Source organism: Furipterus horrens, unplaced genomic scaffold (genome assembly GCF_987537825.1).
Source record: "Furipterus horrens unplaced genomic scaffold, mFurHor1.1.pri manual_scaffold_6, whole genome shotgun sequence".
Taxonomy (NCBI): Eukaryota; Metazoa; Chordata; class Mammalia; order Chiroptera; family Furipteridae; genus Furipterus; species Furipterus horrens.
Genome location: NW_028327176.1, coordinates 17,827,004 through 17,840,925, shown reverse-complemented (window position 1 = coordinate 17,840,925; position 13,922 = coordinate 17,827,004).

The window sequence follows — 13,922 nt, the reverse complement described above, 5'->3', positions numbered from 1 at the left end:
TGGCAGCTGGTGTAACATTTTCCATTTTTCAGGTTTTACTGATCAGGCTTGTAAGCCAATCAGAATAATATTTGTGATCCCTGTTACTATTGATTTTGCTCTTGCAGCACACTGAATAAAACCAAAAGATGAAGAAAAAGATGTTTACACGTTTACAAAGCTTATAACAAAATCTGTGTTTACTGTTAGGTCAACAAATCATGCCTCATCTCCCTCACTGAAGTTTGTTTCATTTTCATCAAGGTTACGCAAGGATTAAGGGGGCAATAGTTCGATAAGGCTTGCTAGGAACAACAGCAGTTCCCGCGTCCATTCCCAGTTCCCCTTTCCAGAGGCAACTCTGGAGTTTTCAACTCCATTAGCTGATTATTCTGGTATTTTTAAATATATATCTAAATAATGCAGTTTTATTGTTACTTCTTGATTTTAAAACTCAGAAGAAAAGAAACCAGAAACAGACAAGGTCCCACTCTGCTTCATTCCTAGATTTCACCTATCAGCAGTGTTTGAAAATTCGTCCGCAAAGTGCCTGTCCCTCAGGAGAGGAGTGGGTGCTCTCTCTCCATGATATAGAATATACATGAGACAAGTTGTTAGGGCCAGAGACCCCATGTTGCCTGCCCTGTAACCTGCCACCTGAGTCGGGTCTTGCAAAACAGGCTACGGCCAGTGGTCACTGTGTTCTCAGGAGCTGTGGTCTGCAGTCACGCAGGACCTGAGCCAATACCTGTGCTGAAAAAAAGAGGGTCTGCGTCTTTGGTCATGAACCCAATCATGAGGTTCCCCATTAACAGAGGCAACTAAGGCATAGCTGCCACATCTTGCTGAGAACTAATTACACCCCCATCGCTCCTTCCCTTCTCTTTTAATCATTTACCGTTAAGTATCCTGACAGCCATCCCTAATCAGGGGACATTGTTCTTTCGCAAACACCTATACCCTGGACTCTGGAGCCAACCAGCAGGGTGACCCATCCCATGATGGTTTGCTCCAAGCCCTCAAAAATCCCCCACCCCTTCCCTTGGTGCTGCAGTCCACTTGGCTCAGCCTCCTTCTTGAACGTCCTTCAATAAAGGCTTTGAACTCCACCTGACTCCTCCCGTCTTCCAGGCACAAACCTAACACAAGCATTCTGTCCTAATGTTTGCAAAGTGTGAAGTAACATGGGAGAAATATTTCTATTTTAATACTGAGTGGAAATGGAAGCCAGTGTGGTTACTAGATACACAAGGATAAAGGGCCAAGAGAAGGGAAACTAATATCAAAGGTAGTTTCTGGATGGTACAAATATGGGTGATGTTTTTCTTTCTTTTTTTCCATATTTTCTGAAATTTCTATAAAGAGTATTTCTTTTATTGTAGATAAAAGTTTTAGTTTTAAAAATCTGATGAAAATCTTATTTTCTTGTTCCTGATTGCTATACAGTCACATCTGCCTAGAGCCTAGACCATATTAACTGGGCACCCCAGAAATGACAGTGCCCTTTCCTCTGTCAGCCCTGACCACCCCTGTGGGCTCCGCCCCTTGCAGAAGGGACAATGATGTGGACACTTAGTGTCAGATTCGGGAGTGGATCACCAGGGTGCTTGAACTGCTGTTGGAATCTGACACAGCAGCACCCGATTAGAAAACCTGCAAAGTGTCAGGACCCAGGGTGAGCGCATAACCAGCCGAAAGTCTCAGCCACCCAGACCCAGGCCCACTCCGAGCAGCTGGGGACTCAGTCCTGCGCTGATTCAGCTGGAGAAGAAGGAAGGGTTCTGGCTGGAAGAGCTGTGTGGGCAGGTGAAGGACTGAGGCTTGTGGGGACAGGATTGGCTGAGAATGTGGTACCTGGAAAGAGGTGCAAAGGAAGTTCATAATAAAGCAAGTTAGGCCCCAGGGGTGAGTGTGGGAATGTAGCTTAGTGTCTCAGCTTGAACCTCAAGGTAAGAATTCAAAGGGCAAGTAGTTTGTATGGCAAGTGCAGGAAATGCTGGTAGAGGAAGGAGGAAGTGGGACAGGGGAGGGGGCAGCTAATAAAGGGTGTGATATTAAGCAGCCAGTACTGTGGGTGACCAGAGCAGAACCCTGCGGGGAAATTCCGGGAAATGGTGTAGAGCCCGGGCTCTTCCCCACTGTAGGGGTGAGAATGTGGGGCTGTATTACCCACATGCTGTCGCTCCTTCTGTCACTGGTTGAGGGCTGCCTCTGGGAGACGTGGACCTCTGGCATTATCAGTGCGGTGCGACTTGGCCAGAGCAGCTTTCTGTGGCTTATGAAAAACTCAAATAAACAGAGGCAGCTACTGACAGTGGGAAATCCGGAGGAGCACATTCACGTGGCAAGGCAGAGGGGTGGGCCCTGCTACCCTAGGTTGAGGTGTCATTTCCTAGTAGTGGGTCCAGAAAAGTTAAGTTTGCTCTCTCTGTATAGTGGCCATATAATGTATTATTCAAACCAGGGCACTTTTACAGTGAGAGGGGACACTATTAAAATGGATGCTGGGACAACAGGTATAAACAGGGACTATCCAGCACTTGGGTATATAGTCATGCCACCTCTCTGGACATCCATCTGATCTCGGCCCATCAATCTTCTTCCTTCTGTGTTTCTGTTAACAAGTTCCACAGGGGTTAAAACAACTGAGGGAAAGGGTAGCTCAAGTGTTAACTAATGTGATCCAATGTATAACAAAGACTATGGAAGTTGTAAGAGATTAATTCACTTATTCATTTACTCATTCATTCATCAAACACCAAGTATCTACTCTGTCCCAGGCACTGTCCTAGGCTTGAGTGCCACAGAGGTGACTAGGACAGCATTGCTGCCCCCAAGAGACTTACAGTTTGACAGAGGAGACAAATACATAATAAAATGAATAATAACAGTGCAGAGCTGAAATTAAGACCTTTTTCTAAAGCTTATATGGATCATAATGATAGCACTGGGAAGAGGGCGACTAACTGTGTGTCTGGTGTGGTATGCGTGCTGAGGGGCTGTCAGAAAAGGTTTCCAGGAGAAGATGAAATGTGTGCCCAGAAGCTTCAAAACAGTTTCTCCAAGAACAAGCAGAAGGGTTGCTAAGCAGAGGGAATGGCATGTACCTAGGCAAAGATGCACAAAATGAGTATTTAGTTGAGCACCTATTATGCACCTGTATTGTTCCTGACCGTGGGGAATCATTGGTGACAAGATTTCTATTTGCAGGTATTTGTACCCCAATGTTCATAACATCATTATTCACAATAGCCAGAAGTTAGGAATAACCCAAGTGTCATTCAACAGATGAACAAATAAACAAAATCTGATATATACATAACCTTCCCCTTTTTATTTGTTACTCTTTTCTCCAAGAGGGAAGAACCTATTTCTTATTACCTGCAATATATTTACATTTGCTCATCTCCAGTATACATATAAGGTAGTTATCTCATACCCTTGTGAGAAATAAACATGACTCATATACTAGAGTACAGTGTCTGTATACAGTTCTTTTCATCTTTAGCCTTATAGTATATGATCAAATGTTGAATTCAAGTCTTAATTCTATTGACAAGTGTCGGCTAGAGCTTCACTTTCAGTCTAGTGGAGAAGAAGGATATTTGCCCAGCAATCACCATGGAGTGTGAAGAGGGAGGAAGTTCTGCTGAAATAGAAACACACAGTAGGTGCACTCAATCCTGTTACAGGTCAGGAAGGGTTTCCCAGAGCCAGGAATGTTTAAGCTGACCCATGTGCAGGGAAGCTAAGAATTGAGGCAGAACAAACTTAGAGGTGCACAGAAAGCAGGTTTAGACAGCGGGTAAAACAGATGCAGAAAGCGTTGCCTCATCAGTTTGAAGTACTAGGGTATGAATCAGTCCAGAAATGCTCAGAAAGGAAGGAAGAATGGTCCCAACATGAGAAAAGCAAGGGATTGATAGTAATCTTCCTAAGGTCTCATCGTGGCACTCTCTGAAGAATGAGAAAGTAAGTGTATAAACTATGGACTCATATTCTATCTTTAGATTTGTTTTTTCTAAACCTTTTTTGCTGTTTGGAAGTCCTGAGGGCCTCAGGAAGGCTTTATTTAGCACTCAGGTGATACCAAACTGGGCCAGAGCAGAAAGACGTGCACCCAGGGACTCAAGCAGATCCAGATGGTGGCTGGCAGGTGGGATGAGTCCAGAAGGTAGGACTGAGACTAGGAGACCAACTCAACAGAATTGTCCAGGTCGCCATTACCATTTGCCAACCCTGAGATTGCACCTAGAATCCCAAGCCCTTGCCTAGGGAGGCCTGGGGCCACAGTGGGTCCAGATCAGAGCAACGCCAGGGCTAAGAGTCTCCAAACTGAGGCGACGATCCTTCTTCTCCAATAGCCTGAAAGCTCCACCAGGGTAGGGCCCGGGGTTGCCTTTCTCACCACCATTTCCCAACACTCTACACACTGAGGCTCAGTAAACTCTGGAAGATGAATGGATGAATGGGTGAGGGAATGAGTGAACGAGTGAGTGAGTGAATGAATGGTGTGTGTGTGTGTGTGTGTGTGTGTGTGTGTGTATGTAAGCAGGATTTCTGGAATTCTGAGAGAAAGGCAGTAGAACTCCACCCGCTGAAAACTCCCTTAATCCCTGCTTTACTTTCCTCACCATCGCGGGACATGGCAGAGCCAATAATACCCCCCAGAACACAATCGTTAACTTTGTGCCAAAGGACAGAAGGGCGGTGCTCGCCTGTTCTCTTTTCGAACAGAAGTTCCCGAACAGCCCTTGAGGGACTGGTGCTCTGCAGCCAGGACTGAGTGCGGAGACAGAGTCTCCGAGGAGAGGTTACGGGGCGCGCTCCCTCCACGGAACCTGGAGCAGGGGGTCCGCTGACTTTCGGTGCTGTTTGTGTCTCTTCCTGCTTCCTCCCAAACAGCTCATCCCAGCTGGATCATAAATAAGGGAGCCATATAGCCACATATTTATAGTCTCTGTGAATCATTGGTGACTAATTTTTCCCATTTTGTAACCCCAAATAGTTTTCTCTTTAGACTCCCCATGAGAGCACGAACCAGCTAATCATTCAGGTGACAACACAGATTTTTATTTAAAAAAAAAAATCCCCTTCGTAACACGGGACAGAAGGTTTGCAAATACAAGCATCTAACCTAATAATTACAGTTTTGTCTTTCTTTGAAAGTGATATTTTTATCTGTACCCAGCTCAGGAGAGTCAAAGAACTTTTCCCACTGATGCTTTTGACTAGAAGAACTTTTCAAGGCTCTAGGTTCTGTCCCTGAACACCAGGGAAGATTGAAAAATAAACTCCCAGAGTGAGAGGTAGCTCTCCTATTTTTCCACTGTGTTTGTTGGCTGGGTCTCCTTAGCAAAGAAATGGTTATCCAGTATTTTGGTTCCATATCATTGTGTTCCATTTAGTAAAAGCAACTTACAAAAGGAGGTGGGGCAGCCAGTTTCAATGCCCCAGGGCCTCGACAAGTTCTCATTTAATACTAATCGTTCCCTGTCAGATTTGGCCCCTTGCATTTTGTTTTTTCATGATTAGCATTCTTCAGCTCCTACCAAAAGGCTCCATCGCTCGTGCATAGCTCAGATAACTTACTACATTGCCTCTAAGGAATTTCTTTCTATGGCGTGTTTCTAGAAAACTCATTCAACTCCTACGTCAAACAATGCAGGGTCCGAGGGCAGGGGAGAAAGGCCTGGAGTGGAGATCTAGGGTGAGAAAAGCAAGTATCTGAGGGTGCTGTCTAACCAGAAAACAAGACTTCCGGCATTTAGCATTTCTCGATTGTTGAGAAATCAATTGTCCAAGGTGTCTGGTACAAGGTGGCCTGTGTGTGAATAGGGGTGAGAGCAAATATGGACTGAGAAGGCGTAGACAGGTGGGTGGTGAGGCCCAGGCAAAATAGGGTGGCTAGAAGGGACAAAACTTGGGAGGCCAGTGGGCTTCTGAAGGACAGAGACATTGGGCTTTGTCAGGCCTTGGGCTCCTCTGACCTGGCCGAGGCCCAGCCACAGCACAAGGCTGGGAAGCTGCACCTCACTCCCCCCCACCCCCGACTCCAGCTAGGACTGGCTGCCTCTTCTGAATTCCCATCACAGTGATCATTTGTAAACTGGCAATCAGCAATGATTTCAGACACACAGTGTCATTTTGCCCTAGAGAGCTGAAACCTACTACTTTGGGTTGGAGTGAGTTTCTTGCTCCCAGAAGCAAATGACTTTTCACCTCTGGATCTCTACCCCAGGCATGTTTCAGCCACAGAGCCAGGCAGCCTTTAAGAAGCCAGGTTTTCCTGCCTGCCAACTGAGACTTGCCAGTGCTGATTTTACACATTCCTATTAGTTTTTAACGAGTATTTTGTTCTAGTTTTAAAATTGCAACGACAGGGCCATAAACTTACAGATCATGTGGTTGGAAGTGCATGCTAAAATTTTCTAAGGTTCTGTATGTAGGATTAGGCGCCCAACTTTTCATTTACCCCTATCTTTGGTCAACGACTCCACAAGTATTCATTGAGCGCTTACTGTATGCACTGTCCCCTGCTAGATACTATAGAAGGTATGAAAAAGGTCAGCAGGGAGGGAGTCCTTAGTCAGTGCCATCAAACCAGGCGCACTCATTCACCTCTCATACCCTCTTACCTCTCAAACCTCATTTCCCTCCGCCCTCTTGGTGCTCCAGACTTCAATAGCTCTCAGTTCCTAGCAGGTGATGTCTTCTCTCTGGTGACTTATTCATAACTGCTGTTTCCTTGGCTTAAAACACCAGTTCCCCCTGAACTATCACCTTTCCCAGGAAGTCTTCCCTGACCAACCCTAACTGTCCCTACCTCACCAAGTAGACACCCATATGCTTCCTGGGTGGCTCACAAAATCCATCATACTTCATCATTCCTTGTTTCATTACCTCTAACTCCTTTCGAGCTCTGTGAGGGCAGGGCCGGTGTCTGTCTCATTCATCACCACCCCAGTGCCCAGCCCAGAGCCCGGATCCCATAGAAAGGACCCGATAAGGATGTGTTGAAGGAGGGAAGAAATGTCTTCTTCCCGAGGTAGATGGAGAGAAGCTCTGTAGCAACTCCCTTCCTACTTTGGAGGAAGCTTCCATGTGTATCTTACCCATTTTGGTTTCAGGTTGGTGGCAACACACTTCTCCTCTCATGCCCCACGATGTTGGGGGTCCCGCACAGATCTTCCCAAGCCTGACTGGGTCAAAGCTGTGTGATCTCACACCTCAGCCACTGGCTAAAACACCTACTGACTAACTCCATGAGCATTTTCACACAGTTACCCATGAATCTTTGGATCTGTGGACTAGTTGGGGCCTGATGAGTATGGTCAGAATCACAGATCCAAGAGTCACAATCAAATGGAAATGGGATCAGGGCAGAAGTGTGTTGGGAGTACAGGAGTGGCCCTGGGCAGCTGCCTGGAAGACAGAAAGGTGGCTGGTGAGCCAGCAGGGGGATAGTCCATGGGTGGATCAGGCTGGTTTTGATGGCTACAGGCTAGGTGTATAAAGTAAGACCAAGCTTGTGCCCTCAATAAGCTTAAAACATCATATGTATACGAGGAGTTGTATGCATAGCAATTATACAAGAAGGGCCAGGGGAGTGTCGTCTTGGTTCAGGGGATTCCAGGAGGTGATAGCATTTTAGAGGCGCCTTGGTGGTGGAGGTTGGATGAGGGCAGAGGCATTTTAGTAGAGCTAAATGAATACAAGTGCTCCAATTGGCTAGAAATCATGTTGGGAGGAGACTAAGTCCTGTTAAACCTTCTATATATGCCAGGTCCTGGGATAGAATTCACTTCTAGTTAAGGTTTTACTAAAATTGATTTGCTTCTAGTACTTCTTAGAATTCTCACCATAACACAATGAAACAATAAATGATTAACCCTATTTTAGAGACAAAGAAGCTAAAGGTCAGAGAGATGAAGAAAATTTGCCCAAAGGCCTAGGAAGTCACAGTTGAGAGAGTGATGGGGAGAAGAAAGTTCGGTGGGCCATAAGGAGGAAGACCCGAGAGTCCAGGTACTCACTGCAGAGGCTTTGGATTTCTTTTTTAAAGAACACTAGCAATTCCATATGATTGTCTAAGAGAATTCTGAACCTGGGACTGGTGTTGACCCTTTGCCCAGTTTTTTGCGGGGTCTTTCATATGTGAAGTGTTAATGCTGTGTGACTCTTTCCCACTTAGGCAGTAAATGGGTAGTAGTCTTAAAAGAACTACAGAGCAAAGACACCAAGTGCTTGGATTTTGAGGCCCAAGGCCTCCATCAGGTGTGAGTCAGGAAAGATAAGGAAAAGATGAGATATGAAATATGTAAGTAATTTTTTTTTTTTTAACACTCTCCTCCATCCCCAACTAATATGCTAAGCTGGAGAAGAGGAGCATGGTTTGGAGAGTTAGATGCATCTTCAGGGCTTTATGGAGCCGTGGACCCTGTCTCCTCCTGGGTCCTGGGTGGGGGAAATGACAGAGTACTCTGATGAGGATGGGCATGGGGACCCCAGGTGAGCCTCAGGGAGTCCCCTTGGCCACCATGGTGCACTACGAACTAGAAGTGGCTAGCAAGTGGTATGTCTAGGCAAAGCACTCCTCTCTCCACCCCTTCTGCACCCGCCCTGTCCTGCCCCAGGTTTCCCACGGTTCTTCTCGGGGAATGGAAATGAGACTAGAGAAGGCGACCATGAAGTAGCTGCAGGCCTGCAGAGGACCCTGGGTAGGAACAAGGGCATGGTGCAGAGAGGATATTCAGCATGGAGCATTGGGCCAGGGGCAGGCCGAAGCATGGTGGGGGGCATGTAGGAAGACCAGACAGGGACACATAAGGTCTCCAAGGAGAACCCAGGGCAGATGAGCAGAAGCACAGCCTCCCTTTCTCCATGGGTGCAGCGGACCCTGCACTTAGCATCAACTCCAGGGAGGGAGATGAGAATGAAAATCCTGAACTGAATAGAGCTGAGTACTAAAATGATTGATAGAATGACTTAAGTGACTAATTTACCTAAAAGTAACTACATCAGTTTTTCTGCATCAGCCAGAATAGGGGCTTGAGATACAAAATAAATCCAATTACAGAAAAATGAGAAAATTACATTGTACATACCAGTTGTCCAACTGGGAAATTCAAGCCCTCTGCATTTACTTCTTGCCTTCAACACCCCCTTACCCATTCTGCACCCCATCCCATCCACTTCAACTCACTGAACTGTGGGTTTTTTAAGAAACCCAGGAAATTATGGCCTAAATATACCAAAGCTAGATGAGAACTTTGAGACAATCCAACACCCTCATTTCACTAGTAAGGAAACTGAGGCCCAAGGAACATGACTTGCACAGAGTCCCAATGTACTCAGGTGACTGAGCTAAGAAAACTTGGTTCTTCAGTTTTTCCCACCACCCTGTTTCAAACCAGTTCTTGTCCCTATTAGTCCATCCAGGTGGGCAAATCACTCCATGGCCCCTCCTCTGCAACCCTCGGCCTTGCCCCCCAGCCACAGCTCCTTCGCAGTCCTCTGTGAGCACAGACTCAAGCCACCCAGTCTCCCTGGCTGGATCTGTGATCCGGGAGCAGATGGCTCTGGGGATGAGGAGCTGCCTAGCATGCAGACTTATGGGCGACCCTCCCACGAACTGACCTCTTGGCCCCGGAACAAAGCACTTCTGCAACACACCATGGATCATGGCTTGTGGAGGACACATGACACATGCCAGAGATTCTTTCCAAGCCACAACTGCTTGGAGCCACGGCAGCAACTCTCTGCCTGGGGGGGCCTGCGAGCTCCTCCCAGGCCATGCTAGAAGGAAGAGAAGTTTTAGGCCTCAATGAGTTAGGAGCATGAGCTGCCAGGAGACCACCCTGAACACTGAGAACTCTGGGCCTCCCTGACATGAGGCTCAGCTCTAAGTCAACACCAACCTTACAAAGAGGGAAAGTTTCAGTGTTGAGATTATTGTACTAGCCCCAGGCTAGGAGCTTTTGCTCACTGTTCTCAATTCATCCCCTAAGTCCAGTAGACAGGTACTATTACCTCCTTCTTACAGATGAGAATAATGGAACGCAGAAAGATTAAGTGACTTGGCCAAGATTACACAGCTTTTAAAGAGAATCTGGAGTTAGAAGCCAGGTGTGTCTCACGCATTGGGCACTGTGGCCTTTAAGGTAGATTTAGTATGTCTCTAGCTGTAAGGCAGTCTTGGACATGCTACGGAGCTGCCCTGTGCGTTTCTCCCAGGAATCTCTTTCATAGGGCCCTTCCCACCAGAATTTGGGGTGTAGACAAGGGGACTGTGAACAGCCCAGCCTTGCAGATTAGGGGTTGGGCGTCAGAACACTCAGGCACTTGGCTTTACCTCACTGGCCATGTTCCCCAAGCAGGCACTTTCTCCCAAGGAGGCTGTTTCTGGGCAGTGATCAGAACTGGCTCTCAGGATTCCCTTGGGAATGTTTTAAGTTGTGGGCACAGCAGCCCTGTCTCAGGAGCAGCACTCCATGAAGGTTGACAACCTTTGAAAGCAGAGCTTAATGTAATCAAATAAGCCTACAACAAAATCAGTTTCACATGAGATTTAATGACAAGCATAATCACTACCGATCTATATGGAAATTAGACCTAAATGTTGAATGGCTCATGAAATTGACTGTAGTGTTCAGTTTTTACTCTTTCTATTCTCAGTTGGTTAGCTCTTTAGTTATAATCCATTATCTGAGTTGAAAGTTTTCCCTGGTGTCATGACTAGTTTTGTTTTCACTGTACTCCTGCACCTCATACCCACAGACACTGATCCCACACATGAAAAAATAGAGGTCAGCCCCTCTGCTAACCAACAGGGGGGACCTTCACCAACCCCTCCCATGGTCCAGGGATGAGGTTCGTGATTATTCTAGTTTCTTCTGCACTCACATCCTCCCCCATTACATGCAGACATGTGTGTGCGTGCACACACACACACACACACATACATGCATGCACTCATGCCCAAGCACGCCTTTTGACATGGGAGGAATTCTTGAATTGCCATCTATTCTCTACCCCCAAGCTTTGGGTGCTGGGTGGGCTCCAGGTGCAGGAACAGGAATGGGGGCCCTGAGGCTGGGAAGGCCTGGCCACAGGCCCCAGGGTGGAAAGTTCCCCTGCACCCGCCTTTCAGACCCTCAGCTGTGTCTGCTCCTGTTCTCTGAAGGGTTAAGGTGTCCTGCAGTGACTAAGTGGGGCCAGAGCCTGTCTCCCTGGTGGCCTGACTCAGAGAGCCGTGTGTGGTCCCCCTGCTACATCCTGTTGTGAAGGATGCTGTTCCCTGTTCCCGAGGCCCTGCTCCAATCCCCAGGCAGGCAGAGGAAGGAAGGCAAGGGAAACAGCTTGGGGGTTTATATAAAAGTCTGGCCCCCGGCCTCCTTCCTGCATGACTGCGTCTCTGGGCCCCCGTCACCTCCCTGGGAGCAGTGTGTTGTGGAGGGGCCCTCCCGGTCACTGCCAGAGATGAAGGAAAGGTAATTTTGGAATGTGCTAAAAATAGGCCTGCGGTTATTTTAGAGCCATTTTGCTTGAATTGGAGGAGCAGATCTTGGATTTGGCTCAAACGTCCTGTCAGTCCCACGGGTCTCCTCCTCCTCCATCTCCTCCTCCTCCTCCTCCTCCATGCCCGCTCTCTTGTCTGGGACATTCAGAGGTTTTGATTATGACCCACAGTGATTTTACTCGTAGGCTCTGTACACGCAGAACTGAAAAGTGTCATGAAGCAATACTTTACAAGGTATTTTATTTTCTATCCTATTTTATTTCATTTTTTAAAACCCCTGGTTATAACTTACAAATTTAATGACCCACTAGTGACAAGCATCCACAGTTTGAACAACAATCAGTCTTTCCTTTTGTCTTTTATCTGACTCTGTCACTAATCAATTATGTGGCTTTGGGCAAGGCACTTTGTAGAGCCTTTTTTTTTTCCCCCATCAAAGAAAAAAAAAGGGTTGGTTAATAATTTCCATGATTCTCTGAATCTATGTTTTTATTTTTCATCACATTTTTCCTTTAAAAAGAATCACCTGTGGCACTTCCTTGGCAAACCCAACTGGGGTCTCAAAATGTAAAAACAAGAGAGAGACAGAAGGGGGCTGGTGTCTTCCCTCCACCGGTCTAGCATGGCTTTGTGGTAGAGCTTTGGAGGTGGGCAGATCAAACCCCAGCTTCCAATGGATTAGCAATGTTGCTTTCTTAACTTCTCTGTGCCTCAGTTTACTCATCTGCAGATGAGGATGATATCTCTATGGGGTTGTAGTGGGGGTTAAATATGACAATGGCAGTACAATCCTTATCACTCCTCCCCTTTCCCTCTTCTCCACTCCTCTTCTGCCCTCCTTTCTTCTTCCCTTCCCTTCCTTCTTGGGTTTACTAAACTTCTGTGTGGAGAAAATTTATCAGCACTGCTTCCTTTATTTAGAGTTTTTTGGTTCACAGAACACTTTCACCCACAGTCTCCTTGGCCCTCACGAGAACCCTGTGGTTTGTAGGGTAGATGTGATGCCCATTTTATGGATTAGAAAAAAAGAGACTAAAATGACTTGTTCAAGGTCATTCATGCATTAGAGAATGTAGACTCAGACCTTCTCATGCTAGTCAGTGGTTGTCCCTGCAAATCTGTTAATTTAATAGCCTGGAGGTAAGCCCTTGACCTTGGAAGAAGCTAGGTGGTGACTAGGTAAATAACCAGGTATCATCACAGGCAAACTGACTTCACACACAGGTGTTAATTATTTCTGTGGACAGTTACCAAAAATTGTTTACAGTAAGCATAAAAAAGTTTGACTCTTTCTGACCTTTGCTATAATTTTCAATCAGCATATTTGTTATTTTTGTCTTTTTTTATTCTTAGCAAAATATATGCTTTATCTGGGCTTACTCATCATTGTGTCCCTAACACCTAGCACTGTGTCTGCCAAAATAAGTATTTGTTGTTCAAAAAATATTTGTTGAATAAATGACTAAACATTCCACCTGCAAAGAGACTGGGCCGGAAACTCTATATTTATGTACGGGGCTTATTTAATTCCTCTTGTTCTTTGATCTGGGTGACATTCACAATATGTATTGTCTTATATACATAAAGTGAATGGGAAAATCAAGGTAATTATATGGGTCACTTGAGCAGAAAGGACCAACTACTCCAACCTCACTTACTTGGTTATTTTAGGTGGAAGTAGTTTAAAACTTGAAGAACTAGAATAATTGCCTCTATTTTACGTGATTCTAGCTGTAGACGGATGTAGAAATGCCTTGCCATTAAGACTGTGGCACATCAGTGGACCTGCAGCACGTGGGCACATAGGCATGCAGGCATGCAGGCACGTAGGCACGCACACACACAGGAGCGCGAAGGAGGACAGGAGGTTAAGGGAGTGACAGGAAAGGCATCAGAAGTCTGGCTTTCTGCCAGGAGAAACCCTCCTTGCCTGGCCTTCTGCAGCATCTCATTGCCTCACCCTGAGTACGCACTGCAGGAGCCAATGCACTCAGCTCAGTCCTCGACCTTGGCAAGTAGGACTAGCTCCTAGCTAGACCCTCATGAACAGATGGGGATGGGCTGACAGACACAGTTTTACAGGAGATAACATTCTTCAATTTGGGATGTAAAAAAAAGAACGAAAAATAAAATCAAGCCCAAGCCAAGATGTTCGGCTTTGTTATGTCAATAGCAATTAAAGAGCTGAAGTTGTGCAAATGAAAAACAAATAGGCCCTGCTCTTCTCTGCTTTTCCTCCCTCTCCCTGCCGTTCCCAGCTCTGCCCTTAGCTCTCCATAGAAGCTTCAGCTCCTGATGTAGTCTGAAGGCACCTTTTATTGGAGAAATCATGTGTTCATTTGATGCCAACCTAGCCTGTAGCCTGGTTTCCCGCTCTGTGCTGCTTGCTTCTGCAGAAGTGGGATATCTCAGTAATCCACCG